Raw genomic sequence first — 22,534 nt, 5'->3', positions numbered from 1 at the left:
CTTTCATAAACTATACAAGAGTACAGCATGATGAAAACAAATCCAACATTGAAAATCCATTTTAACAAATACATTAAAGTTTTGTTTAGGGTGTAACGAAGAATAAATAAAGGGGAACCAATAGATATACTTTACCTGGGTTTTCAAAAGGCATTCAATAATGTCCCTCACAAAAGGTTGATACACAAGATAAGGGCACATGGAGCTGGGAGCGAGATAATTTCATGGATAATGGAATGGCTCACAGTCAGGAAGCTGGATAGGGATAAATGGGCCATTTTGAAGTCGCAGACTGTAACTGGCACAGTGCTGCAAGTATCAGTCATAAAATATTCTGCAAGCACAGAGACAGGTCAACAGTGTGAAAAGTGGCAGGTGAATATAATGTGTTATAAATGAGTTATTTACTTTGGGTTGATAGAATAGAAAAGCAAAACACTTTTTGAAAGTATATATAAATGTCGAGGTTCAGGGAGATATGGATGCACAAACATTATTTGAAACCTGCATGTTCACTTCCAATTTTACTCATGGGATATTGGATCACAGTTCGGCAAGCATTTATAGTTCATCACGAATCACCCTTGAAAGGTTGGTTGTCAGCTACAGTCTTTGGCCTGTACCTACAGTGCTATTAGGGAGGGAGTTCCTGGAATTTGATCCGATGACGGTGAAGGAACAATATATTTCCAAGTCAGGATAGTGATGTGTTAAGGGTTGCAGGTTTGGTAGATGATGTCAAATGGCTTTGGTGAATACCTGCAGTGCATCTTACAGATGGTACACACTGCAGTGGCTGGGTGAAGGGAGTGCATGTTTAAGTGGAGGGATGGAGTGCCATTCAAGTCCTGCTCTGTCCTGGACGCCGTCAAGCTTCTGGAGTGTTGTTGGAGCTGCACTCATCCAAACAATTGGGATTATTCCATCATACAAACTAAAAGCAAAATACTGCAGATGCTGGAAATCTGAAATAAAAGCAAAGTGCTCGAGAAATTCAGAATGTGAGGCAGCATCGTTGGATAGTGCAAACCAATATTCTCCTTTTCATGCTTTTATTTACATCCTATCTTCCCTACTGGACTGTTACCAAATCCTTGGGGTCTCTGGTTCTGAGCAGGCTCCTCCTCCAATCATTCCTCCTCATCCACAGTCTTCAGCGTAAATAACAACTTCCCAACCCCTTTCAGTTCTGAAGAAATCATATCAGGCACAGAGCGTTAACTGTTTCTCTCTCCACAGATACTGAGATTTACCAGCGTTTTCTATTGCTTCATCACACTCCTACACATGCCTTTGAGATAGAGGTATTGAGCAGACAGTAGGTAAGTTATGTGCTGGAGAACTCCTCACCCCTTGTAGCCACAGGATTTACAAAGCGAGCCCAGTTCAGTTTCTCTTCAATGAGGACCCAACAAAATAATGGGGGATTCGGTGATGGTAATGTCTTGGAGATGGTCAGTGCCTGGCACTTTGTGTGGTGCAATTGTTATTTGCCACACACCAGCCCAAACCTGGATGTCAACCAAGTCCTACCATATATGGACTACTTCAGTATCTGAGGAGGCACAATTGGTGCTGAACGTTGTGCAATTACCAGTGAATATCCGAACGTAATTTGATTTGATTTATTCTTGTCACATACCTGAATACAGTGAAAAGTTTTGTTTTATGTGCAGTACAGGCAGATAATACCATACCAAGATCATAGGGTGATAGAACAGAGTGAGGAATACAATGTTATGGCTGCAAAGAAGGCACACAAAGAGCCAGATCAACATTAGATTTGAAATTTGAGAGGTCCATTTAGAAAGCTAATAACAGTGGGGAGGAAGCTGTTCCTGAACCTGTTGGTATGGGTGTTTAAGATTCTGTATCTTTTGCCTGACAGAAGAGGTTGGAAGAGATTATAACTGGGGTGGGAAGGGTCTTTGATGACGTTGGCTGCCTTTCTGTGGCAACAAGGGGTGTAGATGGAGTCCACGGATGGCACGTTGGCTTCCGTGATGGTCTGGGCTGTGCACACCACCTTCTGTAGTTTCATACAGTCCTGGGCAGTGCCGTACCAAGCAGGGATACACCCAGATAGAATGTTTTCTGTGGTGCATCTGTAAAAGTTAGTGGACATGCCAAATTACCTAAGCCTCCTGAGGTTGTGCCTTCTTGACTGTCACATCCACATGGGTGGAGTAAGACAGATTGTTGGTGATCATCACTCGCAGGAACTTGATGCTCTCAACCATCTCCACCTCAGCCCCAGTGATATAGACAGGGGTGTGCCCTCCTCCTTGCTTCCTCAAGTCGATGATCAGTTCTTTAATTTAGCTGACGTTGGGGGAGAGATTGCTATCTTTGCACCATGTCACTAAGCCACCTATCTCTTTGTTGTATTGTCTCATCATTGTTTGATACCCAGCCTACAGCAGTGGTGTCATCAGTGAACTTGTAGGTGGAGTTTGGATGAAATTTGGCCACATAGTCATGTGTGCACAGGGAGTACAGTAGGGGGCTGTCTTTGCATCCTTGCACGTGCTGGTGTTGAAGATTATTGTGGAAGAGGTGCTGTTGACTATCTTCATTGTTTGCCGTTTGTAGGTCAGGCATTTCTGACCTTAAGAAGATAAGGTCATTGATGAAGCAGGTGAAGATGGTTGGGTGCAGGACACTACTCTGAACAAGGGTTCTTGTGGCACAGTGGTAATGCCCCTATCTCTGGCCCAGTAAGCACTGGTTCAAGTTCATTTGCTCCAGAGGTATGTAATAACTTCTTGGAACAGGTTAATTATAAAATTACCCCGAGCAACTCTTGCAGAGATGTCCTAAGACTGAGATGATTGTCCTCCAATAACCATTAGTATTTTCTTTTGTGCTAGGCACGACTCCATCAGGAGTGTTTTCCTCCCTGACAGACACTAACTCCAGATTTGCAAGGTATACTTGATGCCGTGCAATTAACTGCTGCCTTGACATAAAGGCAAGTTATTCACATCTCACTTAAATTCAGTTCTTTTGTCAATATTTAAAGCAAGGGTGAAATAATGTCGTGAGGCAAGTCGCCCTGGCAGAACCCAAACAGAGCATGAGTGAGCAGGTTATTTGTTTGCAATTACTGCTTGAAAGCACTGTCAATGACCCCTTCCATCATTTTACTGATGCTCGAAGGTAAGAAAGACTGATGGTGTGGTAAGTTGTTAAGATCTGTCCTGCTTTTTGTACACAGAACATAACTGGACAACTTTTCACATTGTCAGGTAGGAGCCAGTGTTGTAGTTGTACTGAACCTTTTCTAAAGCAGCATGGTTAGTTCTGGAACATAAGTCTTTAGCACTATTGCTGGAATATTGTCTGGACACATAGCCCTTGCAGTTTTAGAAATACTAACAGAATAGGGCATATTGGGCTGTTATTTGAGACAACAGGAGTACAGAAGTCAACCCTGGTTCAGGAGAGAGTGCATGACAGTATGCCAGGAGCAATACCAGGCATACCTGGAAATAAGGGGTCAACCTGGCAAAGCTACAAAACAGGACTACTTGCATTCCAAACAGCATTAACAGCAAGTGATACAAAGAACTAAGCAGTTACATAACCAATGGATCAGATCCAAGCTCTGCAGTCCTTCCACATTCAAACGTGAAAGTTGATTGACAACTAAGCAACTCACTGGAACAGGAGGTGGCTCCACAAATATTCCTACCTTCGATAATGGAAGAGCCCGGTACATCTGGCTGAAGATTGTTACAAATGCTTCAGCTTTACCTTTTGCATTTAAGCGCCATGTGGACGATCCATCTCGCCTCCTCCAAAAGGTACCCAGAATTACAGATACCAGTCTTCAGCCAACTCGATTCACTCCACACAATATCAAGAAATGGTTGGAGGCACTGGATACTGCAAAGGTTATGGGCCCTGGCAATAGTACTGAAGACTTGTGCTCCAGAACTTGCCACATCCCTGCCAAGCTGTTCCAGTACAACTACATGCCTGGCATCTATCCAAAAATTGCCCTGATATGTGCAGTACACAAAAAGCAGGACAAATCCAACCAGCTAATTACCATCATATCTGTCTAGTCTCAATCACCTGAAAAGAGATGGAAGATGTCATCAACACTGCTATCAAGCAGCGCCTGCTCAGCGACGCCCAATTTGAGTTCTACCAGCCCACTCAGCTCCTGGTCTCATTACAGCCTTGGTTCAAACATGGACAGAAGAACTGAATTCCAGAGGGGAGGTGAGAGTGACAGCCGTTGACATCAAGGCTGCATTCAACCGAGTGTGGCATCAAGGAGTCCTAGCAAAACTGAAGTCAATGGGACTCTCCACTGGTTGGAGTCATACCTGGCACAAAGGAAGATGGTGATGGTTGTTGGAGGTCAGTCACTTCTGTCCCAGGATATCTCTGCAGGAGTTCCTCAGGATAGTGTCCCAGGCTTAACCATCTTCAGCTGCTTCATCAATGACCTTTCCTCCATCATACGGTCAGAAGTGGGGATGTTCGCCGATGATTGTACAATGTTCAGCATCATGTGCTACTCCTCGGATACTGAAGCAGTCCATGTCTAAATGCAGCAAAAGCAATATCCAGTCTTACAGTGAAAAGTGGCAAGTAACATTGGTGTCAATAAATGCCAGCGATGACATTTCCAAGAGAGAATCTAACCATCATCATTTGACATGCAATGGTGTTGCCATCACCGAATTCCCTATTCTCAACATCCTGAGCTTACCGCTGCCCAGAGACCGAGTTGGACTAGCCATGTAATGGCAGTGGCTACTAAAGCAGGTCAGGGCCGGGAATACTGCAGTACCAGGCACAACTCAGGAGTGTGAATGGAATACTCCCCACATGCAACTCCAACAACACTCAAGAAGCTTGACCCAATCCAAGACAAAGCAGCTGCTTGATTGGCACCAAATCCACAAGCAGCCACTCTCTCCACCTCCAATGCTCAGTAGCAGCAGTGTGTACTATCTACAAGCTGCACTTCAGAAATTCAACAAAGATCGTGAGACAGCACCTTCCAAGATCACAACCCCCTTCTGTCTAGAAGTACACATGCAGCAGACACATGGAGACATCATCCACTGAAAGATCCCCTCCAAGCCACTCACCATCCTGACTTGGAAATATATCGCAGTCCCTTCACTGTCACTGGGTCAAAATCCTGGAATTCTCTCCCTAAGGGCATTGTGGTCTATCTACTGTAGATGGACTGCAGCAGTTCAAGAAGGCAGCTCAAAAGACAACTAGGGACAGACAATAAATGCTGGCCCAAACACTGACACCCACATTCCATGGATGAATACATTTCTTAAAAAGTTGTGGTCTGACCAGCAATTCATACAGTTCCTTGTTTTTGTATTCTATGCCGTGGGTAATAAAGGCAAGTTTCCTTGTGCCTTGTTAGCCATTTTATCTACTTTTTCAACTGCCTTTTGGAATCTGTGGATATGCCCATCAAGGTTGCTCTGTACTTTCCAGGGTCCTACTATTTATAATGAATTGCTGTTCTTATTAGCCCTCCCCAAGTGCATTACCTCACACATTTCCAGGCTGCATTCCATTGGCCACTATACTGCACAGCTGACCACTCCACTGACACCCTCCTGCAGTTTACAGCTATACACCTCACTATCTTCCACTCCATCAGATTTTGTGTCATCCACAAACATTTTGATCAAACCTGTTCCATTTCAGTCCGGTCATTAACGTACATCACAACAGCAAAGGCCCCAGCTGAGCCCTGCAGAACCCACTGGAAACAGACGTCCAGTCACAGAAATAAGAGATAACACAGTGTGGAGCTGAATGAACACAGCAGGCCAGGTAGCATCAGAGGAGCAGGAAACATTCCTCTACCATCACCCCCTGCTTCCTACCTCTCAGCCAATTTTGGATCCAAGCATTTGAACAATTTTGGTTTACACAGACAAACCAATTCACCACCCCAAATTTGCTACCTTTTCTTCAAAGATTGCAAGCTTTTCTTAAGCTGAATTTTGTGGATTCTCAGACTTGCACCATCAATGCAAACCGAAATTTGGTTAATCATTTAAAAACATCAAATCCGTAGCCAAAGACAGAAACTCCGCAAGCTTCTCACAGAAGCAAGATTAAAATAAAGAGAATTTCTGCAGATGTTCTCACTGAAGTAATGGAGACAATGGTGTGAAACTTCACTCCGCTCAGTTCGCACTCCATTGACCAGGCAAGATATATCAGGAACATCCTTTGTTGGAAGAAATTGCCATCTTTTGCATTGGCCCTCTCTACCACCTGGCATCTTGCTCCTCTTCTGCCTCTGTCAAAAGTCAAAAGTCACACGACGCCAGGTTATAGTCCAGCAGGTTTATTTGAAATCACAAGCTGTTGGAGCGCTGAGACTCCACCTGGTGAAGGAGTAGCGCTGCAAAAGCTTGGGATTTCAAATAAACCTGTTGGACTATAACCTGGTGTCACGTGACTTCTGACCTTGTCCACCCCAGTCCAACACCGGCATCTCCACATCCTCTCTGTCAGAAATATTAAGGAAAACTATTCCCTAACACTATTCAGTTCTGAAGATGGGTCACTGGGCTCAAAATGTTAACAGAGGCTACCAGACCTGCTGAGTTTCTCCAGCAATTTCTGTGTTTGCATCAAATTTCCAGCATCTGCAGCATTTTGCTTTTGTAAAGAACACACCCAGTCATCTCGCAGCAATGAGACTGCAGTACCACTAAGTAAACATTGTAATAACAAAGGTGGTCCAAAAATACCTCAATCCTCATTTCGCACTCCCAGCTGAGTAACACAAATTATTCTCTAGACCCATTCAACTCGAATCAAGCTCACAAACTGAAGCTGAGTGCCCAGCAATACTTTTCAGATTACACTCTGTAGATCAGTGTCAAGAACATAACAACTGTGAATTATATGATCAACTGACCTGCCTTCATCTTTTGTAAAAAAACTCAGTCATTTATGCTGAGTCATCCAGACCCTGATGTGTTAAAATTCCTGATCGTGAAATTTGTCATGACAAGGCATATGATACAAACATCTTGTACAAATGTGCAAAATACAACTCCATTTATTGATCATTTATAATTCACGCACACTGGTGTTTGTTTCCCTATCTGATTCTCAAAGGGCATCATTTAAAAATATACACTAATACACCTTAAGCTTCTTTCTGTAGAGGGCATCTTTTCCACCGTCAATAATTTAGTAGAAATTTACATTTTTTTTATATAGCAGATAATAAAATCTAAAACCTTTCTTCACAGGATTTGAAATATTTATAAGCAAATTTGTACAGTACTGTCTGCTGTAATGCAAGCTAGAGTTGGTGTTACCTTTTTAAGTCTAAATAGACGATATTTTAAAACTACCAAACATCAAAAAAATCAAATCAATTCAAGAATAGCTGTCAACATCTTCCAGGCTTTTCCAACAGTTCTTAATAGCTCTTCAGAAAGACAGCTTACCTGTCTGAAAACAGATGGATGTTGTTTTAAAAATAAAACAAGCCAGAAACACCCACTAGACCGACCCTAAAAAGATAGTTTCCAAGAATGTTTCAGTTTTCTGCCAAATTTGAGCAGTTTCCTTGAGGACTGTAATATATCGTCTGTACTAAAACAACTTACTGCCACCCACAATGGCATAACAATATAATTCAGGACAATTTCAATGAGGGAGAGGACAGCTGACTGCAAGACCACCAATGGGGTAAAACAACAAAAAAAACCAAAGACCTGGATGAGGTCAGAATTGGGGGCATGCAGCTGTCTGAGAGAGCTGTAGACCCACAGGGAAGCTGCCCAGCAAAGTCACAGAGGGTTTTAATTAGGAGGATGGGGATTTTTAAACTTAATACAATTGGATGGACCATGAGTCAATGTAGTTAGTTAGCCTAGGAATGACAGGTAAGGGCTTAATACCAGACAGGTACTTAATTACCTAGCCGTATTATTGCTTGACAATAATTGAGAGATCCAGTAATGTTCTAGGAACCAGATGGTGGAACACCAATTCAAGTCTAATCATGACTGTGAAAGTGTTGGGGATTGTTGTAAAAACCCATCTGGCTCACTAAAATCCTTCAGGGAAGGCAATCTGCCATCCTTACCTGGTCTGGCCTACATGTGACTCTGGGATGGACAATAAGTGCAGGTCGAGCCAGTGACGCCCACATCCTAGGAAGGAATTTTAAAAAGGTATAAGCTGCCAAGTTAGGAAACACAGGAGCAGGAATAAGCCATTCAGCTCCCTGAGCCAGTTCCGGCATTCCAGATAATGGCTGATCATCTGCCTCAATGGCATATTCCTTCCTATGTTGTCCCTTAATGTTGTTTGTACCTAAAAATCTAACAATCTCTACCCTGAAGTTACTAAATGACTGAGTTTCAGGGCTCCTCTGGGGTAGAGATCTCCAAAGATTCACCTCGTTCTTCCTCATCTCAGTTATAAATGGCTCGCCTTCTTTTTGGAGAAGGTGTCTGCTGGTTCTTGACGTCACAGCCAGGGGAAAACATACTTCCCACCTGTCCTCTCTCTATGCTTTCCGGAACTTTAAGAATTTCAGAGGAGACTAAGTTTATAGAGGATGGCAGTCAGGTGAAGCAAATCCTCCAACCATTGCTGAAATACACAGTTTTACACCAATATCTAAATGGAGAAGTGCACATGGCTCCACTGTCAAGCAGGCAAGGATAAAGATTGGAGCAAGACTAAAAATTGTCCATCATGGACAACATGCTACTTCAGGCAAGAATAAATAGTTTAGAGACTGCCCCTCCTTCAGTGATAAGGCTTTTAAACAATCTATTGCCATGAATGCTGTTAATTACATTCATGTTAGTTAATGCATTAATAAGATTAAGGGACATTGTTCTGTAAGTTTCAAGGCATCATTTTGTGCAACTATTAGTACCCTTTAAAGAGGCAAGTTAAGGATCAGCAGGCACAACTCCATCTATAAACAGCATGACTTTTTTTTAAAAAAAGGTTTTCTTTCACTTCAATTAAAAAAACACTGAATGCTCTTTCCTCAGAATTTCATTTAAGACATTATTCCAACTTTCTAGATCTGACGGGATAATTTCAAAAAATTAGCTGGTAGCTGATTAAAAGCATCCTTCCAAAGCGGATGAGCACTTTGAATATATGTAAAGACATTTTTCAGTTTATCACACCTTTTCTTGCATATATTAAGTATAAGGGGGATTTTTAAAATTGCAAAACAAAAATTAGATAACCGTATGCAATCAAATGGTGACAGAATCTATAAAATAAGTTTAATCAAATGCATAAATTCACAATTTTTTTGATTCAAAGGAAATTATACAGGAAGCATTGAAATACATTATTTAATTATTAAGATTTCAACATGATTTCATATCAGGACTCCTGTCTGCCATTAGTTTGTAGCATAAACTACTGGCCCATCAAGTTAATAAGCATGGCAAAAATGTTCATACTGCATTTTTGTTGAATATATTAGTTCAAGGCTAAGTTTGCACTTCAATATATTGTTAACATGAATTATCTTGGGGATGGTCAACATATAGTCTGTCAACAGGACTGGGTCCTTCAGAATGTTGCCCATATACCCAGTGCCTCAGTTAAACACATGGGAGCCCCAGATGAAGGCTCAGGCACAGGCTCTGCTCCTACCCATGCCAATTTCCATGACTAGTTAGCTTGGCACCTGCCCAGCTCTCTGCATTCAAGGACCAGAGGCAATTGCTTCCCTGTAAGCAGGGTCCACTTACACTCTTGAAGTATACCAGCGGTTTTTCCCTCTCTGGAGGTGACAGAAAGAAAAATAATGAAACAAGTTGGCCCTGAGAGAAATTCAACCATTCTCTCTTCTCACCATCTCATTAAGTAAGTTCTGGGAAACAAGGTCCATGAACAATCCTTTTGATGTGCCATTCAAATTTTTAAATGATTAATGATTGGTCAAGAGCATCAACTTGCCCTGTGCCTCCTAGTGCACAGGAGGGGTGGCTAGTTTCCCAACTGGGGATGGCACCACCAGTTATCCCAAAATAAAGGCTCCTAAAGGCTTGTGTCCTTGACGTTGACTCTCACCCAATGCCCCCTTACTTTCTCACCACTGGATCCCCCGCAAAGAGCATGCTTCAACCAGCAGATTTTAAGACTCCCGATTGGCCAACAATTTCTGGGTAACCTGGATGTCAATAACGAAGCCTGTGATTCGCTGAAAGACTCGCCCATGCACTACCTATCAAGCTCTAAATTCAGTAAGTTTCCATTTCAGTGGGAATGGCACATTAGTCACCATTGAAAACGTGTGCCTACACACTTTAACAAAACAAATTGGGAAATTCCACCCACTATGCCAAATACAGAAACAATCTCCGCTTTGTAAACATCATAAAATTATACTGCAATTCAACGCGATGTCAGGGGGAACAAGCAGACGTGGTATGTTTACATGGATAGTACCGCAGCAAGGAAGGAGCTATATGAGAACGCAGTGAACATGGACACACACTATATAAAACCCAAGGTGATTTACCAGTCCACGACAAGAAGTTACTAAGCAAACTCTCAAACTGGTGTTTTAAATACTCTTGAAGCACAGATTACTTCATCGATTGTGATGTTGTACACTTAAAGCTGAACAGTTCAGAGAAATCTTAAGGGTGAAGAATGCACTTAATTTTCCATCATGAAAATCTAAATGAGTTGACACCAAAAATCTACTTTAACTTTAGATTTAAAATTAAATTAAAGTCTAGTCTCCTGAGCATTCCCGGTTTTAATTGCTGCACCATAGACAGCTGTGCAGTTAGCTGCTGAGGCCTTAAGCCCAGAATCCCACCCTACATTTTCCTCCTTCCTTCCCTCTCTCGTTTTCCTCCTTTACGACGCAGCTTAAAAGCTGTCCTTTTCACCAAACCTTTGGTCATCTGCCTGAATATCTCCTTATCTGGCTTGGTATCACATTCTGTTTGACAATAGTCCTTGGTGGAGGACCTTGGGGTGGTTTTATCACATTAATGGTGCTATGTAAGTGCAAGGTGCTATTGATGGTGTTAAATTCCCTTTGAGTCAAAATTAGGCATGAGATTAAAAATCAAGTGCAAGAGAACTTTCAATTAACTACACTCCAAATATCCAAACTTTCCACTTCTCATGCAAAATTTACAAAATCCTTTTGTTTTACACAAATCCCTGCTCATCTAAATCTCTTTCTTCACAAAACAATTAGATATTCCAAGAAAAATTTAATTCAAAAGTATGTCACCAATGAAGTACTTCCCTTCATTCCAGTGCCTTGGGTAATGTTTTCTTAAACTACCAACTTTGAATCAATTTCCATCAACCATTAAGACTCCCGTACGAGTGTGGATATTTAAATATCGTACTTTATAAAAAGTAGGAGAATAAATATCAAAACAGTCTTTAGTTTATACTTTGAGATATTAATTTTAATAGTTCATTTGAAGGTAGTGGTTTGCACAACTACCGTCACATTAATTTGGAGATAGCAAGAACTGCAGATGCTGGAGTCAGAGTCAATACAGTGTGGAGCTGAAGGAACACAACAGGCCAGGCAGCAGAGGAGGAGCAGAAAAGTCGACGTTTCATGTTTACACCCTGAAGAAGTCCTGATGAAGGGTGTAAACCCAAAATGTCAACTTTCCTGCTCCTCTGATGCTGTTTTTCCTGTGTTATTCCAGCTCCACACTGTGTTGATTGTCATGTTAATTTGAATAAGTTCACACTAGTGCCAACATAAACTCATCCAGTATCAATACACAGAGGAACATCTCCATTTGTTCAATTGTTATCCCCAGTTGGAACCACCTTTAAGAGAACAACAGTCTCTGTTGAGCTACTTAATCACTGAATCTCAGACAGCTACAACACTGGCATCTACTCAACAATGTGGAAAATTGCCCAACTAAGTCCTGTACGCAAAACTACCCTCCCCTTTAGTCTACTCAATCAACAAGAGCTCATTAACAGGACCATCAATACCAGTTTCTCAGCAATAACTGCTCATTGACATTCAGTTTGGGTTCTGCTAGATGTCCATATTAGAGGCTTGGTCCAAAAACCAGAACAGCTGAACTGCACAGGTGAGATGTGAGCCACTGTGCTTGACATCAAGGAGTCATTGATGGAGCGTGGCATCATGAGGCCATCAGAAAAATTGAATCAATGGAAACCACAGGGAAAACCCTCCCACTGGTTTTAGTCACCCCTAGCACAAAAGAAAATGATTGTGGTTATTGAAAGCTAATCCTCTCAGCTCCAGGACATCGCTGCAGGAGTTCCTCCGGATAGTGTTCTTGGTCCAACCATCTTCAGCTGCTTCATCCACAATCTTCATTCCATCATAAAAGAAATGTACACGATGACTAATGCATAATGTTCGGCACCATTTGCATTTCTTTACACAGTAAAAGAGTTCATAACATGTTCATACGCAACAAGACCTTGGCAATATCCAAGCATGGGCTATCGGTAACTATCACCTGTACCACACAAGTATCAGGCAATGGCTATCTCAAACAAGGGCTAAACTAACCATTGCTCATTGATACTCAATGAATTACCATTATTGAATTCCCACCTGTCAACATCATCGAAGTTACCACTGACCAGCTACCCAACTGAATCAGGCATAAACACTGTGGCTACAAGAACAGATCAAAGGCTAGGAATTCTGCGAAGAGCTGACCTCCTGACTTCTCACAGGATGCCCACTATGTACAAGGCACAAGTCAAGAGTGTGATGGAATACTCCCCACTTGCCTGGATGGGTGCAGTTACAACAACACTCAAGATGCTCAACTAGCACCCAATTTTCCAGATTCAACATTCACTCCCTTTAACACTGAAGGACAGTAGCAGGAGTGTAGAACATCTAGAAGATGTGATTCTATCGCTCAGTGAGACTCCTCTGACAGCTCCTTCCAAACCCACCAACTGTACCACCAAAAAGGACAAGGACTGCAGGTGCATGGGAACAGCACCAGCTGCAAATTCCCATCCAACTCACTCACCACGTTCACATGGAAGTATATGGCTGTTCCTTCAGTGTCACTGGGTCAAAATTCTGGAGTATCTCCCTAACAACCTACACCCCAAGAACTGCAGTGGTTCAAGGCAGCAGCTCACCACTACCTTTCCCAGGACAATTAGGGATGAGCAATAAACATTAGTCTAGCCAGCAACATACATACACACACACACACTCCCATGGATGAATAAAAAAGTCTGTATTACTCCAAATTTTATTCATTTCATCATTGTGGTTGGGAACATAGCTGTAAGCTGTTCTAACATCTGTAATAACCTCCTTAAATCTCACCTTGAACATTTTGATCACTTTTGATCATTTGCCTAACATTGTTTTGTGTAGTTTAGTGTTAAACTTTGTATGAAAAAACAGCCTGCAATGCATCAAAGGAGTGCTACGATATTAGAAGAGCTATATAAATACAAATTATTCTTGTAAATCCATCTGGCTGGCTTGTGAAAAATATTGAGGTTCATGGTTGGCTGGAATATTAAATTCACACCTAGTAGCTGAACAGCCGTCTAGACAAGACGCTCCTACGGTGAGCGGACTTAGTGAGATTACAGAGAACACCAGATGCCAGTGAGACTGAACTCCAAGCCACAGTAACCATCTTCGAGAGAGAGCAGGCTAGTTACAGAAGAGATGGGGAACATACAGGCTCAAACTGACTGTGCTTTCAAGGACTGTGGTAAAACATTACATTACTACATGCCCCATGGAAACCAAAACTGTGAAACAGGGCGTGTCCCCCCCACCTCACCCATGATAATTTATAAACTTCCTGGCATTTAAACAACACCTACTAGCAGTACATAACCAAACTCATTCACTGCCCTTGGCTTAAGAAAGGAACAGCTGGACTTTTTTTTTGGAATTCTAGATTGTTGCAATCAATGTTAAGCTCAGGCAATGACTCTTAGTCAGCAGCAAGGAAACAGTGAAACGTCCCCAGTATTCATAAGGTTATATAACAAACCAGAGGTACTAGGCAAATAGGTAGCAGAAAATATCAGACATAAATCCACACGGTATACAAATCTACAGTATCACGGCTAATTATTTTCCAAGTCAGTTCGTACCATGGTACATCCATAAATAGTGAATTTGATATATATTTAAAAGCCTGCTCAAGGGACGGCACAATTTTCTGGAACACGCTTCTATGAAACTTCTATGCACCCACTCTTAGCAATTTAAATGTACATTTCAGGCTGTAAAATGCTTACTCGAAGATTTTAGCCTCACCTTCGTGCTCGTCACCAGCACTCCCCAGGCACTACAGATAATTAGTGCAATGCAGTGTACTCCTGCTACCTGTCGTACACCAACTGTCTTCTCTGTTGGTAATCACTGTATTGAAGAATCATCGTTCGCTACTTTTGAGAGCTGCATCTTCAATTCTTTCTGTGAATAACATGCTAATAATACAGCACAGGCAACCAGCACCAGTAAGATTCTTTTTTTCGACAGTCCAAGGTTTTGAAAACGTTCCCCAAGAAGACAATGCCATGCAACATCAATCCACACTATGTAGTGAATCTTGTAAAATATGAAACTAGCCGTCCCGGACCATGCAGCCTCTCAATGTGAAACACAGCCAAAAGCACAAATCTAATCATCAGTTACACCGATCACACAGCCGTGCACACAGAAAGAAAACAAGGCAGCTGCTCACTGTTCAGCAAAATGGCTGCTGCACTGATATCAAATAAATACTGAAGCCTATGAAATCAGGAAGCCATTCAGCCCAGTGAGTCCATTCCAACTTCCCAGGGAGCAATCCAGACCAGTCCTATTCCACACCTCCCCTTCCCACGTAGCCCTGCAGGTCCATTTCCTTTTAAATCTCCAGCCAATTTCCTCATGAAAGTCAAGATGTACAACAAATTCAACCTGCACATATAGTCACAGGGTCTGATATCCATGGAGGGAATGGAAACTAAGTCAGTCCTTTAAAACAGTTTCAGTACCTGCCCAAATAATAGAATTAACTTTCTAAAGTAAACCACAAAGCAGCTCGCACATTTAACAAAAATAAACAGCTTGAAGTCGAAACATCTTCTCCCATTGACAAGAAGGTCAAGTTAAAACCTTTACCTGGATTACGTTCAATTTCTCATTCATAAGGAGACGGTTTATCATTTTCACTAACAATTATAAACAAAAGAATATTTGGATTGTGGTTTGTACTTTGAGACTCAGCTGCTTCTAAGACACATGAAGATTTTGCCTGACATAAATTTCACCTGCTAGACCAATGTGGAAAAATCGGAGGCAAAGCTCTGCTGGAGGCAGTTTGGGACGTTCTGTTTATCTATCCTACTGATTCAAATCCATCATCTCTCCACCACGGTATCAGTCTTCTGCCTCATTTACACTCTCTGCTCTTCTAAACAGGCCAGGCTAGAAAGACAAGGTGCCCATTCCATGCCCCATCATTTTAGTATCTTCACGCACATTCATGAAGCAGTCCGTTTCCAAACGCAGCAAGACCTTGGCAATATCCAGATTGACAAGTCACAAGTAACATTTGTGCTATACATGTGCCAGGCAATGGCCATCTTCAGTAAGAGATAATCTAAACCCCTAACCAGCACTTGACATCCAATAGCATTACCATCATGGAACCTCAACTATCAACATCCTGCAGATTACCACTGACCAGAAACTGAACTTGACCAGCCATATAAATGTTACGGCTACAGGAAGAGGCCAGAAGGAATCCATCATTAAGTAACTTACCTCCTGACTTCCCCAGAGCCTGGTTACCAACTACACTATACAAGCCAGGATTACTCCCTACTTGCCTGGATGGGTGCAGCTCCAGCAACACTCAGTGAGCTTAACACCATCCAGGACAACTCAACCCTTTTGATTTGCACCACATCCACAAACATCCACTCCCTCCACCTCCACCACGCAATAGCAGTAAGTACCATCTACAGGACACAATGCAGAAATTCATCACGGCTCCAATGAACCCAAAACCACTACCATCAAGAAGGATAAGGGCAGCAGGTGCATGGGAACACCGCCCCCTGAAGTACCATCCAATAACTACGGTAAGAGATGTGCCCATTAGGGACTATAGCGACAATGTATGTGTGGATCTGAAAGCATGGGCACAATCTTCCAGAAATACTTTATGTCAGTCTTCACAAGAGTAAAGAATGATCCAGGTACAGATATCATTGAGGAGAAATGTGAAATATTAGAAGAAATTAAAAGGAGAAAAGGTACTAGTAGACTTTGCAGCCTTCAAAGTGGATAAACCCACAGGCCCAGAGAGCCGTATCCCAGAATGTTGATGGAGGGAAAGAAGGAGTCACTTTCACATTATCTCTGGCCACAGGTAAAATACCAGAGAACTGCTAAACCTGTCCCACTAATTTAAAAAAAAGGAAGCAAAGCACAGCCAAGGAATTACAGGTCATTCAGTCTAAACTTATTATTAGAAAGAATTCTGAGGCACTTAGTATGTCTACACATGGAGAAAAACTGATCAATCATATCTCTTTTTAAAATTAGATTCATAAAGTTTTCACAGCATGGAAAATGGCCCTTCTGCCCTTCGTGCCTGGACTGATCATCAGGCATCTATCCATTCTCATCCCGCTTCCAGAACATGGCCCCTAGCTTTGTATGCTATGCCATTTCAAACACTCATCTACGTAGTTCTTCAGGGTCTTGAGGGCTCCTGCCTCTACCACCATCTTAGGCAAAGAGTTCCAGATACCACACGCTGGGTTAAAAAGGTTTTCCTTCAATCCCCTCGAAATCTCCTGGTCCTTTCCTTAAACCTGTGCCCTCTGGTTCTTGACACAACCTCCCCATTTTACTTTATAGCCTTCATAACTTTGTACACTTCAATCAGGTGCCAATCCTACCAGCCCCCACCACATCCTCTCCTCTGAGGAAAACAACCGCACACCTCCATCTCCTACCGACCAACCTCATCCCACCCCCTTGACCTGTCCGTCCTCCCTGGACTGACCTATCCCCTTCCTAACTCCCTACCTACACTCACCTTTACTGGCTCCATCCCCGCCTCTTCAACCTGTTTGTTTCCTCTCCACCTATCCTCTCCTCTATCCCTCTTCTATCCGCCTCCCACTCTCTCCCTATTTATTTCAAAACCCCCTTCCCCTCCCCCTTTTCTGCTGAAGGGTCTAGGCCTGAAACGTCAGCCTCTCTGCTCCTATGATGCTGCTTGGCCTGCTGTGTTCATCCAGCCCTGCACCTTGTTGTCTCGGATTCTCCAGCATCTGCAGTTCCTACTATCTCTGATTCAATTTTAACCTCAGTCTATGTTGTCTTTCTTCTCTGGAATCAGTCCAGCCCAGACAACTTCCAGATGAATCTACTCTGCACCTCCTCTGGTGCAATCCATCCTTCCCCGTAGTGTGGCAACCAGAACTGCACAGCATTCCAGCTTCTGAGTTAACACTATACACAGCTCCACCATAACCTCCTTACTCTTGTATTCAATGATTCATTAATAAAGGCAAGTAACGCATATGGCTTATCTCCTTGCCCTGCTACCTTCAAGGATCAACAGACACACACCCCAAGGTCCCTCTGATTCTCCACACTTCCTAACATACCATCATGCAACTGTGAACTCCCACTGCCTTGCTCATCTTTCCAAATGGCATCAGCTCTCACTTTTCAGGATCAAATTCCATTTGCTACTGTTCAACTCATCTAACCAACCTGTCTATAGCATCCCAGACTCTCTTTACCACTGCACCAACTTGCATCATCTGCGAACTTACTGATCATACTTCCAATATTCATGTCTAGACCATTGATGTACAACACACAGGAAAGGACACCCACCAAACTCTATGGTGTGCCACTAGACACAGGTTTCCAATGATTAAAAACATCCTTTGACCATCACCCTCTCCTTCCTGCTACTAAACCAAATTTGGATCCAATGTACCAAATTGTCTGGATCCAATTGGCTCTTAGCTTCTCAATCAGTCTGCCATGCGAGACTGAATCAAAAGCCTTACTGAGGTCCACGTACATAACATCAACTGCATGTCCCTCATCTACACACATAATCCTAACCCTAAACTCCTCAAAAAAATTCTTCACATTTGTTACACATGATCTCCCTTTTACAAAGGGATGCTGACTGAACTCAATTAATCCTTGCCTCTTCAAGTGGAGATTAATTTGGCCCCTCAGAATTTTTTCCAATAGTTTCCCTACTACAAATGTTAGACTCATTGGCCTGCAGTTTCCTGGTTAATCGCTACACTATTCCTTGAACATCAGCTGTCCTCCAGTCCTTTGGCACTTCTCCTGGGGCCAGAGAAGATTTGAAGATTTATGTCAGAGCTCCTACAATCTCCTCCCTCACGTCCCACAGCAGCCTGGGATACATTTCATCTGGGCCTGGAGGAGTTATCCAATTTCAAGCCTTCTAAACGAGCTAGAACCTCGTCCCTCTCAATGTTAACTTGTTCAACCATATAACAGACCCACCTTGATTTCTACACCAACATTTCATTCTCTATAGTTAATACAGATGCAAAGTACACATTTTAAAGCTCATCTGTGTCTTCCTGTTTCACACACAGATTGTCACTTTAACCTCTAATGGGCCCTACTGTATCCCTAGTTTTTCTCTTCCCAGAGTTAAACTGCATTGATTTGTTAAGGGAAGCTAATGTCTGACAAATTTAATTGAATTATTTTGACGAGGTAACCAGGAGTATTGATGAGTATAATTCACTTGTTACTACGTAAAATGAGCAAATCTTTTCAGGTGGTCCCTCATGACAGACTGGTCAATAAAGTGAGAACCAATGGGATCTGATGCAAAGTGGCATGCTGGATTCAAAATTAGAGGAGAGGTACGAAGTATAAAACACTGGTTAGGCCTTAGTGGTAGTGCTGTGTGTCATTTACGTGATACAATAGGAAGGATGTGACTGCAGTAACCAGGGTGCAGAGGAGATTGACCAGGAGGCTGCCTGGTCTGGAGTGTCAGAGTGAGGTTGCACAGGCTGGGGTTATTTCCCTTACAGCAACAAAGTTTCGGGGGAGTCCTGCTGGAGGTGTATAAGATTGACGGCCATAGATAATGCATTCCTAACCACTTAGTTTCCGTTAACAGAAGGTTCAATAACCAGGAGATATAGATTTAAGGAAAGTGGAGGAAGGCTACGAAGGAAGTGGTTTGATGTCTAGAACTCACTGCCTGAAAGGATAGCCAAGTCAGAAACTGCTGAAGCATTTAAGTAATTTTTACATATTAGCTTGAGTTGCCATACTCTCAAAGGTCTACTGGCAAAGAACTGGAAAATGGGATTAGTCTGTTGACCAGCACAAACATGATGGACCAAAAGGCCTCCTTTGAGCTGTAAATGTCCACAACTCTACATGCAAGTTCTGCTCCAAGCCACTCACTATCCTAACTTTGAAATATATCATCGTTCCTTCAGGGTCTTTGGACAAAATCCTGGAACTCCATCCTTAACAACATTGTAGGTCTACCTACACCACTTCAGTGGTTCAAAAAGACAGCTCACCGCCACCTTCACCAAGGCAACGAAGAATAGGCAATAAATGGTGGCCCAGCCATTGACATTAGAAGGAATAGAAAAAAAAACATAATTCTGGTCAGCTCCACATCCTGCTTTGACATCAGGACAAGAGACTTCAGATGCCGTCCCGATACACGTTTTACATCCACGGCACTTCTCAGCTGTCTGAAGTCATCTGAAATTCTTCTTCACCATCATTTACACTGTCCTAACTTCTCTGAAGCTTGTTCTTCACTCTTCCACAATGGAGACTGAGCTGCTATGTTATTTGAAGGCTGGTGCATCTATGTATGTTGTTTAATCTACGATGGTTATTATCTGTGGATGAAACATAGAAATAGAAACAGGAGTAGGCCATTCAGTCCTTTAAGCCTACTACGCTTATTCAGTGTGATCATGGCTGATCATTTAACTCAGTACTATACTTTCACATTCCCCTCGTACCCTTTGATCCCTTTAGCACTAAGAACAATATGTGCCTCCTTCTTGAAAATAATCAATCTTTTGGCCTCAACTGCTCTGTATGGTAGCAAATTCCACTTGCATACCACTCTCTGTATGAAGAAATTTCTCCTCGTCTCAGTCTATAGATACAGGGTACCCCATTCAGGATAGCATCCCCCTAGTGTGGACTCCCCTGTCATTGGGAACATCCTTCCTATGTTTACCTAGTTTAGTCCTGTTAGAACTTTTCATGTTTCTATGCGATTCATCCACATTCTTCTCAACTCCAGTGAATACAGTCCTATTTGGTCCACTGTCTCTTCGTACAACAGTCCTGCCATCCCAGGAATCAGTCTGGTAAACTTTTGTCGCACCCCCTCCAGAATGTTTTTCCTCGGAGAAGAAGACCAACCTGCATACGATATTCCAGATGTGGTCTTATCAAGGTCTGGTCCTTCTACCGCACCTGCACAAACTTCAGAGTCACAAGACGGTTGTCTGACTTGAGAACACCATCCAGTTATACAGCCACACAATGGCAATAGCAAGTAAAACACTAGAAATCCCAGCATAACCTCAAAGTCTAAAAAGGTCATCACAAAGAAAGACCACTATGTTAGGAGATTTCAATTACCTCAAAATGTTCTAAATACTTTTCCCATTGATCTTCGTGTTAATGACGAAACTGCATAAAGAACTAAGAAATATTCAATCACCATTCTTTGGGGGTCTTAAAGAGACTCACGATAACATTAAACAAATACTTCTCTGCTGCCCCAAGAAAAGCTTCTGAACTCAAAACTCCAGATAATTTACAGCGCAAAAACACACGTCACAATTATTGCTCGAGTTCCACATCCTGATGAATGCTTCTCTTGCAATGAAAAATTTTGACACCATTTTCACATAAACTAATGATTTCTGCCCTTTCCAGGAAAAAAAAAGGAGAGTGCAGTGGTTAAAAAAAAGTGGACTTCCTACTATGCTCATGACATCTTCATGCTTACCACCTATTCTTCATGGTCAGGCCCAGTGATGCATTTGGACCCTCTCATGATTTTAACAGCTGATTGCAGCAGTTCCACTCAATGCTGGACCCAGCAGTAAAAGCTCATTGTAAGCTGGAGCAGAGCTTGTAAAAGTAAGCATCCTTTTCTAAACAAAATAAAAGTTTCTTTGCAAACTGGGAGGAGCAGGACTATTAAGGATTATTCCCTGGGGTATGTGGCAGCAAGCTACATCTGTTTGGAATCCTGCTTCCTTCTGCCAACAAGGCAGCAGTTACTGCTGGGCTCAGGCGCACATTTGGGTTAAAACCTCCTCCACGTCTGGGGCACGGAGTGATGTCCCATGCCCCTTGGCCCTAGAAAGTCAGAGTTAACTCAACTTAAAGTCAGACCTCAATACCTTAACAAATTACCAGGATGGCTTAACCTTCAGGATCAGTCACCTATTTTTCAATAATTTAGACAGTGAGATTGCATTGGTAATGCTCAGCAAATCCACCCATAAATTAGGTGACGGACGAGTCACTAGTAAGTTCATTGCTTTGTGGTTCTGTTATGTCAATGGGGCAAAATGACTATATTCATTACAAACAAACCTTAAAGAACAGCATTCAAAACATCATATTTTTAAACAAATATTCAGTCTAAGGTAGTACAACAGTGTGGCAACAGTGATAATACAATTTAAACCATCCTGCAAATAGGACAGACCCTTCAAAAGATTAATTTTTTTGGCAAAGAAAATATAGTGTACTGCAGTGAGGCAACATCCTCACCTTGTGTGTGACTGTACTTGCTCTTGCATTAGGGTCAACAATTACTCTACAGCACATACAGCTATCTGTGAAGTTGCTTCTTCCACCAGGAGGGAATGGTATCTGGTAAACTCAGAACTTACTAACTACAGTGTCAACAAAAATGTAACCGTTTTCCTGCTGTGCTCGAATCCTACATGAACTCTGCACTATCGGATTCCAAAAAAGGAAAGGAAATGCTAGAGATAAGCCAGACTGGGCAGCAAATCTAGAGAGAACCGTTAACATTTCAGGCCAATGACCTTTCAGTGCACCTGACAGAAGTTAGAGATTTTGAGCAAGAAGTGGGTGGGACAAGGACACAAGGTCTGTGGAGGGCTGGAGAGATTGAATAACTGAACAGTTCAGCTCATCAGAGCCTGCTACAAACAACACTACCTCCTCAGATATTAGCATCTGCGGTAAAATACTACAATGGAACTGCAGCAGGCCATTCAATCCCTTGAGTCTGTTCTACCATTCAAGGAGATCATGGCTGACCTGTGACCTAACTCCACGCAGTTGTTGAAGAAAGGTCACTCAGCCTGAAACATTAACTCTGATTTCTCTCCACAAATGCTGCCAGACCTGCTGAGTTTCTCCAGCCATTTCTAATTTTGTCTCTGATTTACAGCATCTGCAGTTCTTTCAGTTTCCATGTACCTGCCTTTTGCCCAT

This window comes from Rhincodon typus, chromosome 27 (assembly GCF_021869965.1).
Source record: "Rhincodon typus isolate 14 chromosome 27, sRhiTyp1.1, whole genome shotgun sequence".
In the NCBI taxonomy this organism is placed as follows: domain Eukaryota; kingdom Metazoa; phylum Chordata; class Chondrichthyes; order Orectolobiformes; family Rhincodontidae; genus Rhincodon; species Rhincodon typus.
This window is presented reverse-complemented; position numbering follows the sequence as displayed.